This window comes from Hyperolius riggenbachi, unplaced genomic scaffold, assembly GCF_040937935.1.
Source record: "Hyperolius riggenbachi isolate aHypRig1 unplaced genomic scaffold, aHypRig1.pri scaffold_276, whole genome shotgun sequence".
Taxonomy (NCBI): domain Eukaryota; kingdom Metazoa; phylum Chordata; class Amphibia; order Anura; family Hyperoliidae; genus Hyperolius; species Hyperolius riggenbachi.
In genome coordinates this window covers 66913-89216 of record NW_027152487.1, presented here as the reverse complement: position 1 = coordinate 89216, position 22304 = coordinate 66913, and positions in this window count along the sequence as shown.

The following is a 22304-nucleotide window of genomic DNA, read 5'->3' as shown; positions in this document are numbered from 1 at the left end:
TGATTCTCCTCACAGCAAATATTACACACTACACTACAATCTAGCTCTCACACTCAATCTACAATCAGTCACAAATACCCAGCTAACTCACTAATCCTCACTCTAGTCTAAGCTCACTCACACACAGTCTTTAAAAAGACTATTGGTTTATTATTTATACAGTAAAGTATATATCTCAAACTCAGTCAGTAACAAAATATGGGTCTGTCTCTCTCCTCTGCTCCACAAGACTGAAACCCACAAAATGGAGGACAGCCTCTCCTCTATTTTATACAAGATGGGTGGGATAAGTTGTGATAGGTCGCTAGGAAATGGTTGCTAACGTATGATTGGTCTATCTTTTTAAAGCAGCCCTATTTGTTCAGCAATTTCGCGGATTTCCGCGGAATTCCGAATTCCGGCAGTTGCCTGATTGGTTCATTCATTCCGAATGCAATGATTGGCTTAAAAATACCGTTCTGCCGGAATCGCGGAAATTCCGCGGAATTCCGTTTCCGTTAACGGAAAATTCCGCGTTCCGCGTTCCGATGCGGAAACGTAATTTCCGGCCGGAATTGCGGAAATTACAATTCCGCGATATCCGAGCGAGCAACCCTAAGTCCTTCCCTAAACATTGCTGAAAGCAGTGTGCTGACCAAGAAATTAGTTGGCGGTGGCCCAATCAATGTGTGGAGAATGAAGGTGCAACCATGACATGCCGAGTATAATGGTGGAGGATGTCATGTGCAACACAAAGAACTGCAACTTTTCCCAGTGCAGTACCCCTATGGTGACCCCCACCTCTGGTGTCTCAGACAGTGGGTGATTCCCTTGGAGAGGAGAGTCATCCACTGCCGTAACCTGGACGGGTGGTTGTACTGGTGTGAGCGGAATACACAATCTCTTAGCAAACTCAAAATCCATAAAATTTGCCGCGGAGCCTGAATCGATAAAGGCTTCCATGACCTCAGTCTTATCTTCCCACGTAACGGTACAGGGAAGAAGCAATCGTTTTTCTTCTAGGGGTAAAAGTCGGACGCCCAGGGTGTTACCCCCTACCACTCCTAAGCGGTAGCGTTTTCCCGGCTTATTAGGGCAGTTTCGTACTATATGCCCCCCTTCAGCACAATACAGACACAGCTGTTCGGTCATTCTCCGTCTTCGCTCTACCTGGGTCAATTTTGACCGAGCAATCTGTATCGGCTCGGATGGAGGCAAGACGGGAGAAGATGAAATAGTAGGAGGTGGAGTCACTGGGACCGTGGTGTAAGACACCCCTCTGACACGAGAACTACCCCTGGTCTGTTTTTGGTAGCGCAGCCTGCGGTCGATTCGGACGGCCGCTGAGATGGCCTCATCGACTGTTCTGGGCTCGGGCTGGCTTAACATCAGATCAGAGACCTCATCGGACAGCCCTGACAAGAAACGATCTAATAGGGCATAAGTGTCCCACCTGGCCGTAACTGACCACCTCCTAAACTCGGCTGCGTAATCTTCGACCGGACCTTCGCCTTGACGTAAAAGCTTGAGCTTCCGCTCAGAAGTCGAGGCAAGGTCCGAATCGTCCTAAATTACTGCCATAGCTTTAAAGAATTCCTCTACAGAGGTAAGAGCTTTGTCTCCGGCGGGCAGGCTATACGCCCAAGACTGGGAGTCGCCGGACAACAAAGTTTTAATAAACGTGACCCTCTGGGTCTCAGTACCCGAAGATTGGGGTCTCAATTCAAAATAGGACAACATCCTACTCCTAAAATTCTGGAAGTCAGATCTGTGACCGGAAAAGCTTTCAGGTACAGGCATACGTATGTCAGAGCTAGAAGGGGATCGCACATGATCCACTGATGTCTGGAGGGTTTGTACAGACCCTGATAGGGCATCAATAAGAGTTATGTGGGTGCCCAGTACTTGATTGATGTTGTCCACTGAAGCGGCAAGTACACCCAGACAATCAGTGTTTGCGTCCATTTTTGTATTTGGTCTGGCGTTCTGTAACGATCGGTGAAGCACAGAGAGGATCTGATTACCGGTGATCTGCAGTATCACTGGGAATACAGATATATACCAGATTATAAGTGATCTGCAGTATCACCGATAATCCGATATACCAGCTAGAGGTGTACCGAACGGTTCGCCGGCGACCGGTTCCAGGCGAACATTGGGGGTTCGCGTTCGCCTGCATCACAGTCAGCAGGCACATTGTAGCCATTCAGGCTACAGTAAGCCCTGGAGCCCCACCCCCCCTTATATAAGGCAGCCTCCAGCGGCCATTACAGTCACTCGTGTGCCTGCTAGAGAGAGGAAAGGGACAGCTGCTGCAGACTTTTTCTCTTAGGGACAGATTAGTTAGGTTCTAGGCTGCTTTGCTTGTTCCTGACTGATTAATATTGCTTTTAAAGCACCCAGCAACAGCTCTTTTCAGAGCTCAACCTGTACATTTTTTTTTCTGACACTTTTGTTGCATGCACAGCCTTGCTAATTGATAGTGTGTGTGCCACTGCCAGCAGCCCAGCACATTCAGTGACTGACTGCCTGTGTGTGTGACAGGGAGCTGCACATTGTACTACCCAGTACTGCATATACCCCAGTACCTGTTGTGTTTACTTAACCCACCTCATCACTGCATATACCTAGCTTTGTGTTGAGTGAACCCAGCTCACTGCATCTAACTACCCAGTACCTGTTGTGTTTACTTAACCCACCTCATCACTGCATATACCTAGCGTTGTGTTGAGTGAACCCAGCTCACTGCATCTAAGTCTAACTACCTGTTGTGTTGAGTGAGAACCCACCTCACTGCATCTTAAGTACCTTTACTGTTGAGTGAACCCAGCTCACTGCATCTAACTACCTGTTGTGTTGAGTGTGAACCCACCTGGCCACCTCACTGCATCTAACTACCTGTTGTGTTGAGTGAGAACCCACCTCACTGCATCTTAAGTACCTTTACTGTTGAGTGAACCCAGCTCACTGCATCTAACTACCCAGTACCTGTTGTGTTTACTTAACCCACCTCATCACTGCATATACCTAGCCTTGTGTTGAGTGAACCCAGCTCACTGCATCTAATTACCTGTTGTGTTGAGTGTGAACCCACCTGGCCACCTCACTGCATCTAACTACCTGTTGTGTTGAGTGAGAACCCACCTCACTGCATCTTAAGTACCTTTACTGTTGAGTGAACCCAGCTCACTGCATCTAACTACCTGTTGTGTTGAGTGTGTGAACCCACCTGGCCACCTCACTGCATCTAACTACCTGTTGTGTTGAGTGAGAACCCACCTCACTGCATCTTAAGTACCTTTACTGTTGAGTGAACCCAGCTCACTGCATCTAACTACCCAGTACCTGTTGTGTTTACTTAACCCACCTCATCACTGCATATACCTAGCCTTGTGTTGAGTGAACCCAGCTCACTGCATCTAATTACCTGTTGTGTTGAGTGTGAACCCACCTGGCCACCTCACTGCATCTAACTACCTGTTGTGTTGAGTGAGAACCCACCTCACTGCATCTTAAGTACCTTTACTGTTGAGTGAACCCAGCTCACTGCATCTAACTACCTGTTGTGTTGAGTGAGAACCCACCTGGCCACCTCACTGCATCTAACTACCTGTTGTGTTGAGTGAGAACCCACCTCACTGCATATAGCTAGCATACCCCCGAGATGGACAAAATGGACAAACCAGGTAGAGGACGAGGTAGAGGCAGACCCAGAGGAAGGCCACCAGGCACCGGCAGGTCTGTGGCTGAGCGAGGTGGTGTTGCTGTGATTTCATGCGGACCTGCCCCAAAATACAGTGCTCAGAAGAAGGCACGTGCCATCACTTCCCAAAATCGTGAGGAGGTGATTGAGTATTTAACACAGAACACCTCATCTCCCGCAGCCACCAGCACTACAACAAGCACCACATCCGCTGCATTTGACACTTCGCAGGAGTTATTTGGTGGTGGTGGTGAAATCACTGATTCCCAGCCACTACTGCAACAACAACAAGAAGGCGCAGGTACACCACCTCATACGTCTGAGTTAGGTGGCGATAGTATGGACGTAACGTGTGTGGATGGGCATGGGCGTCCGCAGAAATTTTTCCAGGGGGAGGCAAAAGTGGGGGGGATAAAGCAAGTGCTGCGCCGAAAAATGGGCGTGGCCATGCAACAGAACATGGGCGTGGTCATGGGTGGAGCCAAATATACAGGAACTTAGAAGTGGTGGAGGTGGGCCCACCCAGCAAAATGTTAGATGAAGCCCCCTTTTCTACAAAAAATAATGCCCACAATAAATATTTGGCAGGAGCATTCTGAGCAGTAGCAGGAGCATTCCCTCCCACACTGACTAGATCTCAATAATGCCTTCCTGCAGTAAATATTAAAATATGATCAGTTACATCACATCAGCGGCTAAAAGAGCAAATGTCAAATCTGCTACACAAGCGCTGTAGCAAGGCCAAGAATATAACAAAAACCAAATATGCTGAGGACGAGCTACGGCTGAAGAGCAGATCAGTGGTAGTCAGAGGATTCCAAAAACATGTTTTACACAGGCAGCAATGCAACACACACACACACACACACACAACACAACACACAACACACAACACACACCAAACACACACACACACCAAACACATACCGCACACCACAGCACACAAACTGCTTACACCATACACACTGCAAATACCACACACACACACACACACACACACACACACACACACACACACATCACATCACATACACCACACACTGCACAAACACATACTGCACACCACAGCGCACAAACTGCTTACACCATACACGCTGCAAATACCACCACACACTGCACAAACCAAACACATACCGCACACCACAGCACACAAACTGCTTACACCATACACACTGCAAATACCACATACATCACATACACCACAAACACATACTGTACACCACAGCGCACAAACTGCTTACACCATACACACTGCAAATACCACATACATCACATACACCACAAACACATACTGTACACCACAGCGCACAAACTGCTTACACCATACACACTGCAAATACCGCACACCGCAAATACCACACACATCACATACACCACACACCTCACAAACCGCCCACACCACACATACCACAAACCGCTTACACCGCAAATACCACACAAAGAACACACATCACACTGCACAAACTGCTCACACCACACACTGCAAATACTGCACACACAGCTCCATATCAATGTGCATTCACAAAAACACATACATATATATACAAACACACACCAGTTTTTTTAAAAGGCCTTTTGTCCAGCAGCACACTGTTGTACCTGAAGACTGTTTTGTAGCCTCATCCAGTGCAGGAGAGTGTGACTTTGAGGCTCCAGTGTGCTATATTCAGCCCCGGGATTCTGAGATTGCAGGATAGTGGAGGAGGGGGGCGTGTACAGGAAAGCCAGCATGCTGTGCTAACATCAAGATCCCCCTGCTGTGCAGTCTCCTCTCACCTCCTCAGCTGTGTCAGCAGGGCAGTTTCTAGGCTAAATTTCACCCAGGGCGAGGGTGTAAAATTCGCCCCCCCCTTCCCCGCCATGGAGCCAGGTATAGGTGCCCACAGTTTAGATTAGCTATGTAGGTGCCTGCAGTATAGGTTAGATAGGTAGGTGCCTGCAGTATAGGTTTGGTAGGTAGGTGCCTGCAGTATAGGTTAGATAGGTAGGTGCCTGCAGTATAGATAGGTAGCTTAGATAGGTAGGTGACTGCAGTATAGCTTAGATAGGTAGGTGACAGTATAGGTTAGATAGGTAGGTAGGTGACTGCAGTATAGGTTAGATAGGTAGGTGCCTGCTGTATAGGTTAGATAGGTAAGTGCTTGCAGTATAGGTTTGGTAGGTAGGTGCCTGCAGTATAGGTTTGGTAGGTAGGTGCCTGCAGCATAGGTTTGGTAGGTGCCTGCAGTATAGGTTAGATAGGTAGGTGACTGCAGTATAGCTTAGATAAGTAGGTGCCAGTATAGGATAGATAGGTAGGTGACTGCAGTATAGGTTAGGTAGGTGCTGCAGTATAGATTAGGTAGGTAGGTGCTGCAGTATAGATTAGGTAGGTAGTTAGGTGCTGTAGACTGCAGTATAGGTTAGGTAGGTGCTGCAGTATAGATTAGGTAGGTGCTGCAGTATAGATTAGGTAGGTGCTGCAGTATAGAGTAGGTAGGTAGGTAAGGTGCTGCAGTATAGATTAGGTAGGTAGGTGCTGCAGTATAGATTAGGTAGGTAGGTGCTGCAGTATAGATTAGGTAGGTAGGTAGGTAGGTGCTGCAGTATAGATTAGGTAGGTAGGTAGGTGCTGCAGTATAGGTTAGGTAGGTAGGTAGGTGCTGCAGTATAGATTAGGTAGGTAGGTAGGTAGGTGCTGCAGTATAGATTAGGTAGGTAGGTAGGTGCTGCAGTATAGATTAGGTAGGTGCTGCAGTATAGATTAGGTAGGTGCTGCAGTATAGAGTAAGTAGGTAGGTAGGTGCTGCAGTATAGAGTAGGTAGGTAGGTAGGTGCTGCAGTATAGATTAGGTAGGTAGGTGCTGCAGTATAGAGTAGGTAGGTAGGTAGGTGCTGCAGTATAGATTAGGTAGGTAGGTAGGTGCTGCAGTATAGATTAGGTAGATAGGTAGGTGCTGCAGTATAGATTAGGTAGGTAGGTAGGTGCTGCAGTATAGATTAGGTAGGTAGGTGCTGCAGTGGTGGTGGGAGTGGGCATAATAGTAATAACTCACCTTTCTTCATCTTCAGCCGAATAGCCGATCTCACTGCTTCAATGTACTTCCTGTCTCGGCATCTGTCTCAGTAACAGCGCCCCCTGTGTTGACATGCGGAACATCATCACAGGGGGCGCTGTTACTGAGACAGATGCCGAGACAGGAAGTATATTGAAGCAGCGTGAGATCGGCTATTCGGATGAAGATGAAGAAAGGTGAGTTATTACTATTGTGCCCGCTCCCACCACCACAGCGCCCCCCTCCGGCCACAACAATCCAGCGCCCCGGGCGATTGCACGCATCGCACGCCCATAGAAACGGGGCTGTGTGTCAGCAAGGTGAGCCAGGGATGCTGAATAGCCCTGGAAGCCCTGTCATCACTCAGCCTCCCTGGACAACTGGCTGCTGTAGGCAGCTTTCCCGTCCTGTACAGTGTGCTGCCTCAACTGTCACCCCCGAGAGAGCTGCTTCTGTCCCTGAAACTGTGCGCCGCCATATTGTTGTAGCCCAGCACAGAAACATCAGCTTCTGATTGGCCCTTAGCTCAGAATCAGAGCAGGAAAACATGCCCAGCCCACAGCTGCCGGCCCGTCCAATGATTTACGGATCTGGCAGTGACAGAAATTTACTGCTGCCAAATGGCAACACAGCCGCCCGCCAGTCCCTGCCTGCTATCGCTGATCATCCAGCCACCCAGGGAGAGTGACTGTACCCCTGAGAGCTGTCTCCGACTGGCGGCTCGATACTTCTGGGTTTGGGTGGCTAGGGGGGGCAGCAGCTGGCCAGGGGGTGGCGTCTGCCCCATTTTGCCATATGTGCGGATGCCCATGTGGATGGGGATGATGGTGGACCACCTGAAGTTGGTGCACTTGAGGAGGTGTCTGAGGAAAGCGCAGCTGGCCAGGAGGATTATGATGACGATTATACGGATAGCACATATGTTCCCGGTAGAGGAGATGACCAGGGGGTCAGTTCAGAGGAGGAGTCAGAGAGGAGTAGGAGGAGACGACTCCATGATAGAAGCAGAGGGAGCTCGTCCTCAGAAACAGCTGGGGGCAGTGTCCGGTGCCATGTATCGCCAGCTATGGCCAGGGAGCACACATGCCCTTCAACGTCAGCTGCTGCTGATGCCACCGTAGCGCCATCACCCCAGGGGGCCTCAGCGGTTTGGAAATTTTTTCACGTGTGTGTCTCAGATCGGAGCAAAGCCATCTGTTGTCTCTGCCAGCAAAAATTGAGCCGTGGAAAGGCCAACTGTCACGTAGGGACAAGTGCTTTACGAAGGCACCTGGAGAGAAGGCACAAACAGCTATGGCAAGAACACCTGAGGAAAAGAAGCACCCCTCAAAAGACAAGCAGCGGAGAACAACCGTGGCAGCCGTCACAGGGGGCTTCTGCTGCTCCACGTTCCCATGGTATTGTTCGTGGCTGGGGGGGGGAGGAAGAATGGATACACTTTTAAACAATTTAAAAATACAACCATCTAAACTTTCAAACAATTTAAAAATACAACCATCTAAACTTTCAAACAATTTAAAAATACAACCATCTATCATTTTCAAAAAATTTAAAAAAAGGGCAAAAAAACTTGGCCTCCGTAAAACATTCTTGGCAAATGCTTTCGACTTGGTTTGTCTTCCGCTGGCTCAAGGGTCCATCTGACCACAGATGCCTGGTCTGCAAAGCACGGTCAGGGCAGCTACAGCATGGGTCTCAGCAGGCTCCCACTTCGGGCCGCAATCCAACCTTCATTCCCCGCGGTGACAATGGCAGACTTGCCCTCCATAACGGATTCCCGTTAAAGGATTTAAAGTTAATTCATTTCAAATACACAGCAGGGCCTCGAAAGTCCGCCTCCTGTATTGTTATTTTTGATCACTACCTCGGGGCGGGCGTGCATGCCTACCTGCTGCCCTCCTTGGATGTGTAGTGGTAGCCGTTTCTCAGGCTCCACACCGGATTCCATCTCTCATTTCCCGGCCATTACCCGGGGTCACAAATGACAGACTTGCCCGCCTCCATATGATTCTCGTGAAAGGAATGTAGTGTCATCTTTGCCCGCCATAACTGGTTCTCGTTAAAGGATTTAAAGTACATTCATTTCAAATACACAGCAGGGACTCGAAAGTCCGCCTCCTGTATTGTTATTTTTGGTCACTACCTCGGGGCGGGCGTGCATGCCTACCTGCTGCCCTCCTTGGATGTGTGGTGGTAGCCGTTTCTCAGGCTCCACACCGGATTCCATCCCTCATTCCCCGGCCATTACCCGGGGTCACAAATGACAGACTTGCCCGCCTCCATATGATTCTCGTGAAAGGAATGTGGTGTCATCTTTGCCCGCCATAACTGGTTCTCGTTAAAGGATTTAAAGTACATTCATTTCAAATGCACAGCAGGGCCTCGAAAGTCCTCCTCCTGTATTGTTATTTTTGGTCACTACCTCGGGGCGGGCGGGCGTGCATGCCTGCCCGCTGCCCTCCTTGGATGTGTAGTGGTAGCCGTTGCTCAAGCTCCACACCGGATTCAAACCTCTCATTCCCCGGCCATTACCCGGGGTCACAATGGCAGACTTGCCCGCCTCCACAGGATTCTCATTGTAGCGGTACTGAACAAGTACACAGCAAGTAGAAAATGTAAATTAAAAACAAAACGTAAGCTTTTTAACAATGCCATGGAAAGTTGAGAAGGAAGTCACACATTACCTGACATCACTGAGTGAGGAAGAGCAATCTCGCCATGTTGCGCAGTAGTCCAGCATGGCCGTCACTACACAAACAGCTGTTTGCGGTGCGTTACACAGTGAGTTTGGTGTGTCAGTGTGAAGCAGTACTCTAATTACACTCCCTGTTTGATGTATACACATGCAAGATGTTGTAAAGCACTTTATGCCTCCAATTTAGCATTCAATGTGATTTCTGCCCTTAAAACGCTGCTTTGCGTCACATCCAGATTTTTCACCGGGACTTTTGTCATGTATCCCACTCCGCCATGCCCCCCTCCAGGTGTTAGACCCCTTGAAACATCTTTTCCATCACTTTTGTGGCCAGCATAATTTTTTCTATTTTTCAAAGTTCGCCTCCCCATTGAAGTCTATTGCGGTTCGCAAATTTTTCCGCGAACCGAACCTTCTGCCGAAAATCGGAGGTTCGCGACATCTCTAATACCAGCTAACCTCTGTTCACCTGAGTAGAGTGTAGAGTTTTGGTGTAACAGTAACACTTTGAGGACAAAGCCTCAGCGCAGTCAGGAGTACTGCACGTATTCCTTCCGCAGACCTGGACTCTCCAAGACGGGAGGAGTCAGGCTGACCGTAGGAAGGATTGTCTGAAAGTAACCCTCTGGAGGAAGTGTCACTAACAGAACGGGGAACCGCCTCTATCAGTAAGGTCGGTTCTCGAGGTCGGACAAGCCAGGTCGTACACACACGGACAGATAAAGTACAAGATCAGGAGGCAAAGGCGGAGTCTAAGTACAGGCAGGGGTCGGCAACAGGGTATCAGATATATTGAGGTACAAGATCAGGAGGCAGAAGCAGGGTCTTAGGACGAGCCGGGGTTCGGTAAACAGAGTATCAGAAATATCGAGGTACAAGATCAGAGTTCAGGAGGATAGTCAGGCAGGCAAAAGGTCATAACAGATAATCACAATCAAACTAGTACTTTAAGCTATCAACAGAGACTAGCTAAGTGTAGGATAACAGCTCCAGCTGGTCCCGGCACACTTGCGGATCTGACTACGGATCTGGGTGCTCCCAAGTATGTGATCGCAACGCCAGACGACCAGCAACTGAACAGCTGGCAGTATATATACACATGCATCTCTCCAGCACCTCCCAAAGTGCTGGACCAATCAGGAGTGGAGCCAGGGTCAGCTGACCAACCTGGCTGGCATATATGCTCTGCCTCAGTGCGCGCGCGCGTCCTTCTCAACCTAGTGGGACTATGTGTCCCAGCCACACTAACACCGCTCTGTGGTGTATCAGCCAGGGGGCCATGCGCGCTAACCGCCGCATCCAATGCGGCGGTTTCTCCGTGCTCCGCCATGCCATGCAAATTGTTATAATTTAAGTAGGCCTCAGTTATTTGGACTGAGTTAGTCAAAAAGGCTTGATGAGCAGACCTGCCCTTTAAGGGGATTTTCTCTGAAGAGAGAAAATCTGCAGTTCTGTCAGCAGAACTAGAACATACCAAGAAGCTGTTCTGAACAAGGCCGCAGGTCTCCCTGACCTGGGCCTGGAACAATAAACATCAGTCATGTTTTGTAAATATTCACATTCCTGCATGTATGTCAAATGTCTCATTGATTATTAATCGAGTAGGCGGGTATGATGACACCATGAGTGGGTCCACCAATAGACTGATATAGGGGGTGGCGAAGATGATGTCATATTTAACTCTTTCCTAGTCGGTATTAAATCTGGAGCGAGCGATGGGGAACTCACTTCTGCTTCTTCCTTCTGCACTAGCTCGCAAGGCCGACTTGGACCTCTAAGCATGTTATTCCTTTATGTAAGCTGATATAATGTATGCTATGTACATAGGTAGTTTAGTGTAACGTAGGTAGGAAGAAGGTACCTGATAGACTTCGGTAGGGAGTCTAATCATGAGCTTATAATGCAACATGAAGATTTGCATAGCTAGGATCTGATGACTGTATCTATCTGTCTTTCTGTGACTTGAATAAATAACGGAAACATTGGAGAAGCCTGAGAAAGTCTATATCCTGTTCGCGGTGTGGAGAGTCAAGTGATCTCACAGTCTGTGAGACGTAACTGTAAGAAGTTACTGGTGTCGAAGCAAGGTGATATAAGAACAGTTTATAACAGTGGTGCCTGAAATCCTTCCCTGCCTAACTATACAGGCAGACGGGGCCGGGGCCGAAGGAAAATGGTTTCAAGATATTCCACAGCAAAACAAGCGGAATAGACGGACGCAGACGGTAAAGCTTATCAAGCTGATACTGATAAGTGGGAGTGTGCGGGAGCCAAGCACACAGCTGCAATTCGAGAAAACCGGCGGCGACACTCGTGGATGTTAAACTTAGACTGAAAGTGCACATCAGTCCTAGCCTAAACCGGGTCGCAGGTGTCTGGAAGCTCCGAGGCCGGCTGGCAGCTGCCGCTGGAGATTGATCCGCTGAGCCAGTGTGGGTACACAGAGCTGACGCTCAGTAGTTCCAGAGATCCACTCAGTGTCGTGGAAAGTTGCCAAAAGCTGGTCGAATTCGCAGGCTTACAAAGTCTTCTGCTCAGGCAAGTATGTTTTACGTTGTTGTGTTGCATTATCTTTATTGTATGAGAGGAGGATAATGTGTTAATGTGTATATTCCGTGTTAATTGCAGCATGGAGGCTGCGGGCTTCTCATCTCTCCTGTGCGTGGTGGGAGGGGTGAGGAGAGGTGCAGCTCCGATGTAAATACAGAAAGTGTTGTCAGAGTTTATGTGCTTTGTTTTTTTTTCTTCGGATTCAAGTTTTCTGTGTTGCATATTTATGTGGTGGTTATCTCTGCATTTGTCTCAGGCATGTGTTTGCTGGAAAGAAGTCGATTGGGTTTTTTTCTCTCTTCTCTCTTCTCTTCTCTCCCCGTCTCTACAGAGGCTGGGAAAAATGTCCAGATAGAGCAGGGGGGGGGGGGTCCCCTGCAGCAGGAGGGGATAGAGAGGAGCGTAGTGGAAAAGTGTAGTGAGAGGTAAAGCTTATCTAGTTCCAGTCAGGGCTGATAAATGTTCTAAAAGTTATATAGGTTTAATGTTGTAGTCATGTCAGACTGATAAATGTTGTTCGTCTCAGTAATGGCGCTGTAATAGTTCTGAGTTATGGCTGAGATAAGCTGCAGATGAGTTGTGGAGAGAGGGGATAGAGGGAGAGAAGAGGAAAGCGAGTATCTTTCTGTTTGTGAGATGTTCTGCACGTTTCTCGCATTTCCAGTCGGTGCTGCTGCTAACATGTTTTTTCAATGTCTGTATTGTGTTGAAGTTCTAGCTGGGATGGTAACAGTTAAAACAGTTACAGTGGTTTGGAGTCGTATAGCTCGCTCGGGCGGTTCTTAGTTATGTCTGTTATAGAGTGAGAAAGATTCCTACGTCTCTGGGGATCCGTATGTCTGATTGCAGTTCGGATTACAGCTGAGACGTGAAGGAATGCTGAGGCTGATTTTTGTGCACTGTGGATAGATGCTGTGTGTAACGATAAAAAAAAAAATGTATGTTCTGTGTGAGTTTTGTTTTCTCTCCTAGGTCTATAGGAACGAGAGGCTGCTATGGGAGCAGCCATCTTGGCTGGCAGTCCAGGACTCAAAATGGCGGCAGTGGAGAGAGCCCGCCCCCGTGAGTCATGGCCCCCACACGTCATGGCAGGGGGGAGGAGGGGCTGGGGGATCCACGTCACGTCAGGCTGTGCTCGCGGCTCCGGGCAGAGCAGCTGAAAGGGAGGGGGGGAGAAATACAGAGACATGCTACTGTGTGTCTCGGGTTTCAACGTATTTCCCCAGAGTTTTTCCCAGAGTCCATGGACAGGAATGCCAGAATAGGAAGTGTTTCCCAGCTCGGTGCAGGGACACACGGAGCAGTACAGATCGGAAATGGGTCTGTACTGTGTTGCTTATGGGATTATTCCTGTAAGTGAGGCACCTTAATGGGTGGTGCAGCATGAGTTCCCAATAGAAGGAAAGGGAGACAGCGCATCAAAGGGGGTGCCGGAGTTGGAAAAAAGGGAGTTGACCAATTCGGGTTTCCGTCGCCGCTTCTGCAGAGCGGTAACGTTTTTTCCGGTTTTGTCGTGAACAGGGCCAGAGCTGGACTGAGAGGTCTATGCTGGGCTGGAGCTGTTTTTGTGTGCGTTTTTTTTTTTCGTCCACTGATTGGTCAAATATGTTTTTTCCAGCTCCTATCAATTGTAGCACAAAGAACAAGGACTGACAGCAGTTCATGGGGCAATTATACAGATGATAGAATTGCCGTTTACAGAGTGACAGTGTATCAGTACGGTGTTTGCCATGTGGCTACCTACCAAGTGGGCATTCAGGGATCTGCATACAGGCATGTGATGCTGGTATGCTTAGCCCTGCACCCTGTGTAGTTTAAGTGCAAAGTGCTCCTTCCTACAGGGAGGCAGCCAGTTTTTTTGGTAGTTTAGGTGGTGGCACGGCAAACATTGATCAGAGGGTACAACACACAGAACTTCTAGCAGAGCTGGTATCGCGATGAAGTTCTAGACAAGTAAATGCGATAATGAGTAAGAGCATTGCAGGCTCACCTGCAAAGCAGCATCAGGTGTGGCATCCGTAGTCTGTGCATGCGACGGCCGCGCATGGACAGATAAGGGGGGATGTGGAGTGAGCTGCAATGGGGTGAGAGCTTCCAAAGGTGAAGCGAGCTTCCATAGGTGAAGTCCGCGGGAGCATATTTTAAACAGGTAAGTACTGAGGATAGTACTGAGGTAGGGGGGTGAAGTTTAACTCCAATCTACCAATAAGAGTAAACAGAGTTCATGAGAACCATAAAGCAACGAGATCAATTACGATATATATTGATCAATTTAAAGTGTAAAAAGTACAAGCCGCAGGGCGAATCCCAAATCATTAATAAGAATTGATTTGTTTGTATTTCGATTTCAGGTGTTTGGCAATATGGATTTGAGACAGATGCCGTGCTGGCAGCAAAGCTGGAGATGTCAGTCGGATACGCGAAAGGTTCCAGATGCCAATCTAAGATTGGAAAGAGACTAAAACACGAGATTCCTGAAATTGGAAAGAGACTAAAACACGAGATTCCTGAAATCGGAAAGAGACTAAAACACGAGATTTCGGAGATCGGAAAGAGACTAACAAAACTGTCGGAGCAAAGCATAATGCAAAGTGCTAATGTTTTTCTTTCCCAGGGTGGTGCTTTTATAATGAAGAGTACCATGCTGATGGTGATCCTAGGTTGCCATTCCGTCCTAGGAGAACGAAGAGAGGACATTCTCATGTATAATAAGGGGTTAATGAGAATGCAAGGCCCAAGCATGTTAATGTTGGGTGACAAAGGTACTGATCCTTTCACACCTCCCTCCGCTTGGCACAGATGGACCATGCAGGGACGGAGGAAAAGAGCACTTGTGCCAGAAAGCAAATTTCATGGCACAAGGTGGGTGAAAGGTCTGAAGGGTCAGATGTGCGGGCAGTGGGAATTTAATGGCAGTGTAAATCTGCTATTGAATGCCACACTCCCAGAATCAATGCACCGATCCAAAGGTTTGGTAAAAGGTACATTGCAGTACAATGGGTACATGCAAAAGGTGGAGTGTGTGATTCAGGGGTACCTTGTCTTGGTTATGCAGAGTGAGATGGTCCCAGATTGGAGAGGAACGAGCAGGAGGCGTCAATTCTCTTACCAGAGAGACGCAGGGGACAACATCACACTCTGGAGCTACCAACAGAGAGTGCCTCTGAAACAACTATACACACGTAAAGGCTGGAAAGCCAAGGGTGGGTGGTTCTCGAAACAAGAAGTAAAAATCGAGATCAAGCCACATTTCCAGGTGACAAAGAGGGTGGGGAGAGCGGTCCCGGGGTAGGGAAAGCCCACACAGGGAACCCCATTCACACCACACGGGTCACAACAGGGGACAATATTACACAGTCCATATGCAGCAGCTTATCCTCATGATAGTTGGGTAAGTGAAGAGGTACTCTTAATCGAAAGATTGCCGAGAGTACAGTCTTCCCGACCTCAGGTACATATTGTGCCTCAGGACGTAAGGGGGGAAGAGGTCCAATCAGGACAGCTGGGGACATATTTTGTCAGCGAGAGATTGGACAAGGGGAGGTATATTAATTTTTCTGGAGAAGGATCTTTTGCATGGCAGCTTCGAGATGTTTGGGTGAACAAATGGAAACGGTGCAACATTCCTTTAGGCACCGCTACTTCCTTAGTTCCCACCTCAACCCGTGTCTTACACCAGGACCTGAGAGGTCAACCTTTTTTGGTGCTAGACGGGGAGGTGAAGCAAGTAGAGTTGTCCTCATGCGGGCAATTCTTGCAGAAGTATCTGCGTTGGCCGGGGCAAGCCAAATTTAGTGAAGAAGCCTGCAGGCTCAATAACGCAGAATGCGAGGCTACCATTCAAAAGATCCACCCTGAAGCCCAACCGATAGTTCCGGTGGCTGAAGGAAAGGTTTGTTTTTTTAACATAAGGTCTAATGATACATTCAAGGTATATTCTCATAATTGTTCCGATAAGGGGGAGTTTCCAAGGGGAACATATTGTGTGAGTGGAGATCCCATATGGATCCTGTCATCCAGGTTTGATGACGTTGTTTCTCAAATTGTTAAGAGAACTCTAAAGGTCAAAGTTTCACGGGTAGTTCCCGTCCTGAAAGAGAACACGACATGGGACAAAGGGGAACAGGTTTTGATCCAAGACGACCACATTTTGTTACAAAGGTTAAACAAACAGTACACTAAGTTAGAGGTAAGATTTCACCATGATACAGGTGATCTTAACGAGGTAGAACACAAAAATGAGCAGGTGAGTTCCAGTCTGCCCTGGTGGACAAAGGTTCCGGTGATGTTCCAGGGACACTCGGACGGGGCATCTGCAGTTCCAAAGTTCTTTCTACACCCACTGGTCGTCTGGATGGGGATGACAACGTTAGGCATCATTATCCAGGTGAGGTTGCGGGTTAAAATTACGTAAAATAAATTAACCGGTCCAGAGATTGGTGCCTCATAAACAATCTCCGGAACCAATAGTTTAAATTAAGGGATATACAGGGTTACGGGTATAGGTTTAGTAGTACCTAGGAGCTGATTGTATAAAGGCGCTCTTTTAGAAGGCACCTGGCACTGCTCCGTTTTGTAACAACCAAACGAGTTTCACTTTTCTGTGGTCATGCAAGTTTGTGAGTGATACGCAAGTGACGCAAATGCTGAGCATGTGGTATTGAGAGACTTAGAAGTAGGGCTTCCCCAGAGAGCCTGGTTACAGGAAGACCAAGAGGTCTTGCTCTCTCTCTTCCAGGGGTAACCACCGAGAGCAGAGAAGTTGTGTGAGCACGAACATCGAAAAGTGAAACATAAACGAAAGAAACCAGGTACTGGGAGGTTCAGACGCTGGGATCTGTGGGTCAAGCCGTTTTAGGGGGGATTGTTATAATTTAAGTAGGCCTCAGTTATTTGGACTGAGTTAGTCAAAAAGGCTTGATGAGCAGACCTGCCCTTTAAGGGGATTTTCTCTGAAGAGAGAAAATCTGCAGTTCTGTCAGCAGAACTAGAACATACCAAGAAGCTGTTCTGAACAAGGCCGCAGGTCTCCCTGACCTGGGCCTGGAACAATAAACATCAGTCATGTTTTGTAAATATTCACATTCCTGCATGTATGTCAAATGTCTCATTGATTATTAATCGAGTAGGCGGGTATGATGACACCATGAGTGGGTCCACCAATAGACTGATATAGGGGGTGGCGAAGATGATGTCATATTTAACTCTTTCCTAGTCGGTATTAAATCTGGAGCGAGCGATGGGGAACTCACTTCTGCTTCTTCCTTCTGCACTAGCTCGCAAGGCCGACTTGGACCTCTAAGCATGTTATTCCTTTATGTAAGCTGATATAATGTATGCTATGTACATAGGTAGTTTAGTGTAACGTAGGTAGGAAGAAGGTACCTGATAGACTTCGGTAGGGAGTCTAATCATGAGCTTATAATGCAACATGAAGATTTGCATAGCTAGGATCTGATGACTGTATCTATCTGTCTTTCTGTGACTTGAATAAATAACGGAAACATTGGAGAAGCCTGAGAAAGTCTATATCCTGTTTGCGGTGTGGAGAGTCAAGTGATCTCACAGTCTGTGAGACGTAACTGTAAGAAGTTACTGGTGTCGAAGCAAGGTGATATAAGAACAGTTTATAACAAGTATCAGAAATATCGAGGTACAAGATCAGAGTTCAGGAGGATAGTCAGGCAGGCAAAAGGTCATAACAGATAATCACAATCAAACTAGTACTTTAAGCTATCAACAGAGACTAGCTAAGTGTAGGATAACAGCTCCAGCTGGTCCCGGCACACTTGCGGATCTGACTACGGATCTGGGTGCTCCCACGTATGTGATCGCAACGCCAGACGACCAGCAACTGAACAGCTGGCAGTATATATACACATGCATCTCTCCAGCACCTCCAAAAGTGCTGGACCAATCAGGAGTGGAGCCAGGGTCAGCTGACCAACCTGGCTGGCATATATGCTCTGCCTCAGTGCGCGCGCGCGTCCTTCTCAACCTAATGGGACTATGTGTCCCAGCCACACTAACACCGCTCTGTGGTGTATCAGCCAGGGGGCCATGCGCGCTAACCGCCGCATCCAATGCGGCGGTTTCTCCGCGCTCCGCCATGCCATGCATGGAGGCAGCCGCCTCACACTGGGCAGAGGCGGCTGCTCCTCTGCGCTCTGACCCGCTGTTTACGGAAGCAGCCGCCTCACGCTGAGAAGAGGAGGCTGCTTCCTTGCGGTGTCTTACACACATCAGTTCTTTGGTATACCTGTATTATTGGTGATTCTGCAGATCACCTAATAATCAGAACTCTGTTCTTGCTGGCACAAATCGTTACAGAACAGCAGACCATAATGTCTATGGACGCACTGCGTAGCCAGGTTGAGGTCTTGACCACAGCGGTGAACAATTTAACCGTGTTGGTCAATAACCAGCAGACTCAGATCACCCAGCTGTCTGGAGTTGTGCGGACACTCCAGACTGCAACCGCACCAGTGCAGTCCCCTCCAGTTATTGAGCCTCGTATGCCTCTCCCTGAAAAGTTTTCAGGGCACAAATCTGATTTTCAGAATTTCAGAAATCATTGTCTTTCGTACTTTGAGATGAGACCTATTTCATCAGGGACAGAGAGTCAGAGGGTGACCTTCATTAAAACCCTATTGTCAGGGGATTCACAGTCATGGGCGTACAGTCTTCCTAGTGGTCATGAGGCATTAACTTCCGTTGAAGAATTTTTTAAGACCATGGCTATCATATACGATTACCCTGATATTGCTGTCACTGCTGAGAGGAAGCTTAAAACCCTCAGGCAGGGACGTAACACAGTGGAAACTTATGCCGCAGAGTTTAGAAGGTGGGCTGTGTCAGCTAGATGGGGGCAGTTTACTTTATTAGATTGTTTTTTAACAGGCTTATCTGACCCAGTCTCTGATATGATGATAGGTTATCCAGAGCCTAAATGTAACAACTGCGGCTGCGGGCACACAGGGTGCCTCCGCAGCCACCTCGGTTCCCTGTTCAGAGCCATTTTCCATTCCCTCGGCGTCTAGCACGCCGAGGACGGAATTGTCATTAGCACATAGGGTTTCTGTTTCGCGCGGCCGCGCGCGTAGACAGGACCTTTATGCTGGGAGGAGGCGAGTCAGCTAACCCGCTGGTCGGCTGACGTCAGAGCGGACTCTCGCCGCTCAGGATTGGCTGATTGGAGTGGGCTCGGCTAGGAGGTCTCCTCCGCTTCTTGAGCCCTTTCTGCTCACTTGCAACTTGTCTGCGGTTGCGAATACTTATGTGTTAGCGCTCAGACCTTAGACTAGTATCCGGTGTGCTTTGATCTGGGAGGAAACCAGGGATTCACACAAGACTATGATTGTTACTTATTGTATTATTATTGATATTCTGTGTATGACTCCAGCTTTCCTTTGACTCTGCTATTGCTTTACGTTCCTGTACCTCTGCCCATCTGATCTAGTTGCTGAACCCCTGCCTGATTACCTACTATTCTCTTGCCTCCTGATTCTGTACTGTATCTGCCTCTCTGTTGCCGAACCTAGCCTGTCTGACCTTCCTACTCACCAGTGGGCCCTCGCCACTGGTGAGGTGCTCTATTAGAACCCACCAGCTCCTCTGGTGAGGTTTTGCTAAACTAAACAGTTATTGTGTTCTATTAGTACCCACGAGCTCCTCTGGTGAGGTTCTGCCAAACTAGTCAGTAACTGTGTTCTAATAGTACCCACCAGCTCCTCTGGTGAGGTTCTGCTAACTAATCAGTTATTGTGCTTTATTAGTACCTCCCAGCTCCTCTGGTGAGGTTCTGTTAAACTAAACAGTTACTGTGATCTAATAGTACCCACCAGCTCCTCTGGTGAGGTTCTGTTTACTGTGTTCTATTTGTGCCCACCAGCTCCTCTGGTGAGGCCTATTCATACTGTCTATTATTGTTGCACCAAGCACTACATACCTTGTGTCCTCCCAGCTATACTTGCATTATTGGTGATACTGTAGATCACCACATAATCAGGTATAGCGTCTGTATTATTGGTGATTCTGCAGATCACTCATAATCAGATGTCTGTGTTGTTACACCGATTGTTACACTAAAACTGTAGATGAAGCGATTGCATTGGCGGTAAAGATTGATCGCCACATTCGATATCAAAGGCAGACTCGTGGGAGATAACCTGTGAGATCAGTCCCTATCGCCTTACCTTCATCTCCTCCATCCCGGGATGAACCGATGCAGATCGGACATTCAAAATTGTCGGAGATGGAGAGGAATCGAAGACGCTCAGAGAGGCTCTGTTTATACTGTGCCGAAGAGGGTCATGTAGTACAGAATTGTCCTAAAAAGTCGGGAAACTCTGCCGCCTAGGTGTAGTTAGAGGTACTACCCTAGGCAAGCCAGTGTTACATCTAACCAATAATCGCTTGCTCCTTCCCTGTTCTATCACCTGGGAGGGTCAAGTTTGCTCCACTCAGGCATTTGTGGACTCAGGCTCTGCAGCCAATTTTGTCGATTATGATTTTGTTAAGAAATTGGGGATTCCCCTGATGCCTTTAGACAGACAGATCTTGGTTACTGCAGTGGATGACTCTCCTCTGCAGTGTAAACAGCCTCTTTCTCAGACCCCTATACTATTGTGTCGTGTGGGGGTATTGCATAGGGAAGAATTACATTTTTTTGTGTTGCGAATGGCAACTAGTGTTGGGCGAACACCTAGATGTTCGGGTTCGAGAACGTTCGCCGAACATCGCCGCCATGTTCGGGTGTTCGCGCCGAACTCCGAACATAATGGAAGTCAATGGGGACCCGAACTTTCGTGCTTTGTAAAGCTTCCTTACATGCTACATACCCCAAATTAGCAGGGTATGTGCACCTTGGGAGTGGGTACAAGAGGAAAAAAAATATTTGAAAAAGAGCTTATAGTTTTTGAGAAAATTGATTGTAAAGTTTCAAAGGAAAAACTGTCTTTTAAATGTGGAAAATGTCATGTTTCTTTGCACAGGTAACATGCTTTTTGTAGCCATGCAGTCATAAATGTAATACAGAGAAGAGGTTCCAGGAAAAGGGACCGGTAACGCTAACCCAGCACCAGCAGCAGCACACGTGATGGAACAGGAGGAGGCGCAGGAGGAGAAGGCCACGCTTTTTGAGACACAACAACCTAGGCCTTGCATGAGGACAAGAAGCGTGCGGATAGCATGCTTTTTACCGCCATGCAGTCATAAATGTAATAAAGAGAAGAGGTTCCATAAACAGGGACCGGTAATGCTAACCCAGCAGCAGCAGCAGCACACGTGATGGAACAGGAGGAGGCGCAGGAGGAGAAGGCCACGCTTTTTGAGACACAACAACCCAGGCCTTGCATGAGGACAAGAAGCGTGCGGATAGCATGCTTTGTACCGCCATGCAGTTATAAATGTAATAAAGATAAGAGGTTCAATAAACAGGGACCACGCGGCAACGCTAACCCAGCAGCAGCAGACGTGATGGAACAGGAGGAGGCGCAGGAGGAGAAGGCCACGCTTTGAGACACAACAACCCAGGTCTTGCATGAGGACAAGAAGCGTGCGGATAGCATGCTTTTTACCGCCATGCAGTCATAAATGTAATAAAGAGAAGAGGTTCCATAAACAGGGACCGGTAACGCTAACCCAGCAGCAGCAGCAGCACACGTGATGGAACAGGAGGAGGCGCAGGAGGAGAAGGCCACGCTTTGAGACACAACAACCCAGGCCTTGCATGAGGACAAGAAGCGTGCGGATAGCATGCTTTGTACCGCCATGCAGTCATAAATGTAATAAAGATAAGAGGTTCAATAAACAGGGACCGGCAACGCTAACCCAGCAGCAGCAGCAGCACACGTGATGGAACAGGAGCAGGCGCAGGAGGAGAAGGCCATGCTTTTTGAGACAAAACAACCCAGGCCTTGCATGAGGACAAAAAGCGTGCGGATATAGCAGCAATGCTTTTTGCCGCCATGCAGTCATAAATGTAATACAGATGAGAGGTTCAATAAACAGGGACCGGAAACGCTAAACCATCCCAGATGTTCATTGGTCATGTTACTTGGTTGGGGTCCTGGAGTGTTGCGTAGTCGTTTCCAATCCAGGATTGATTCATTTTAATTTGAGTCAGACGGTCTGCATTTTCTGTGGAGAGGCGGATTCGCCGATCTGTGACGATGCCTCCGGCAGCACTGAAACAGCGTTCCGACATAACGCTGGCTGCCGGGCAAGCCAGCACCTCTATTGCGTACATTGCCAGTTCGTGCCAGGTGTCTAGCTTCGATACCCAATAGTTGAAGGGTGCAGATGGATTGTTAGACACAGCTACGCCATCTGACATGTAGTC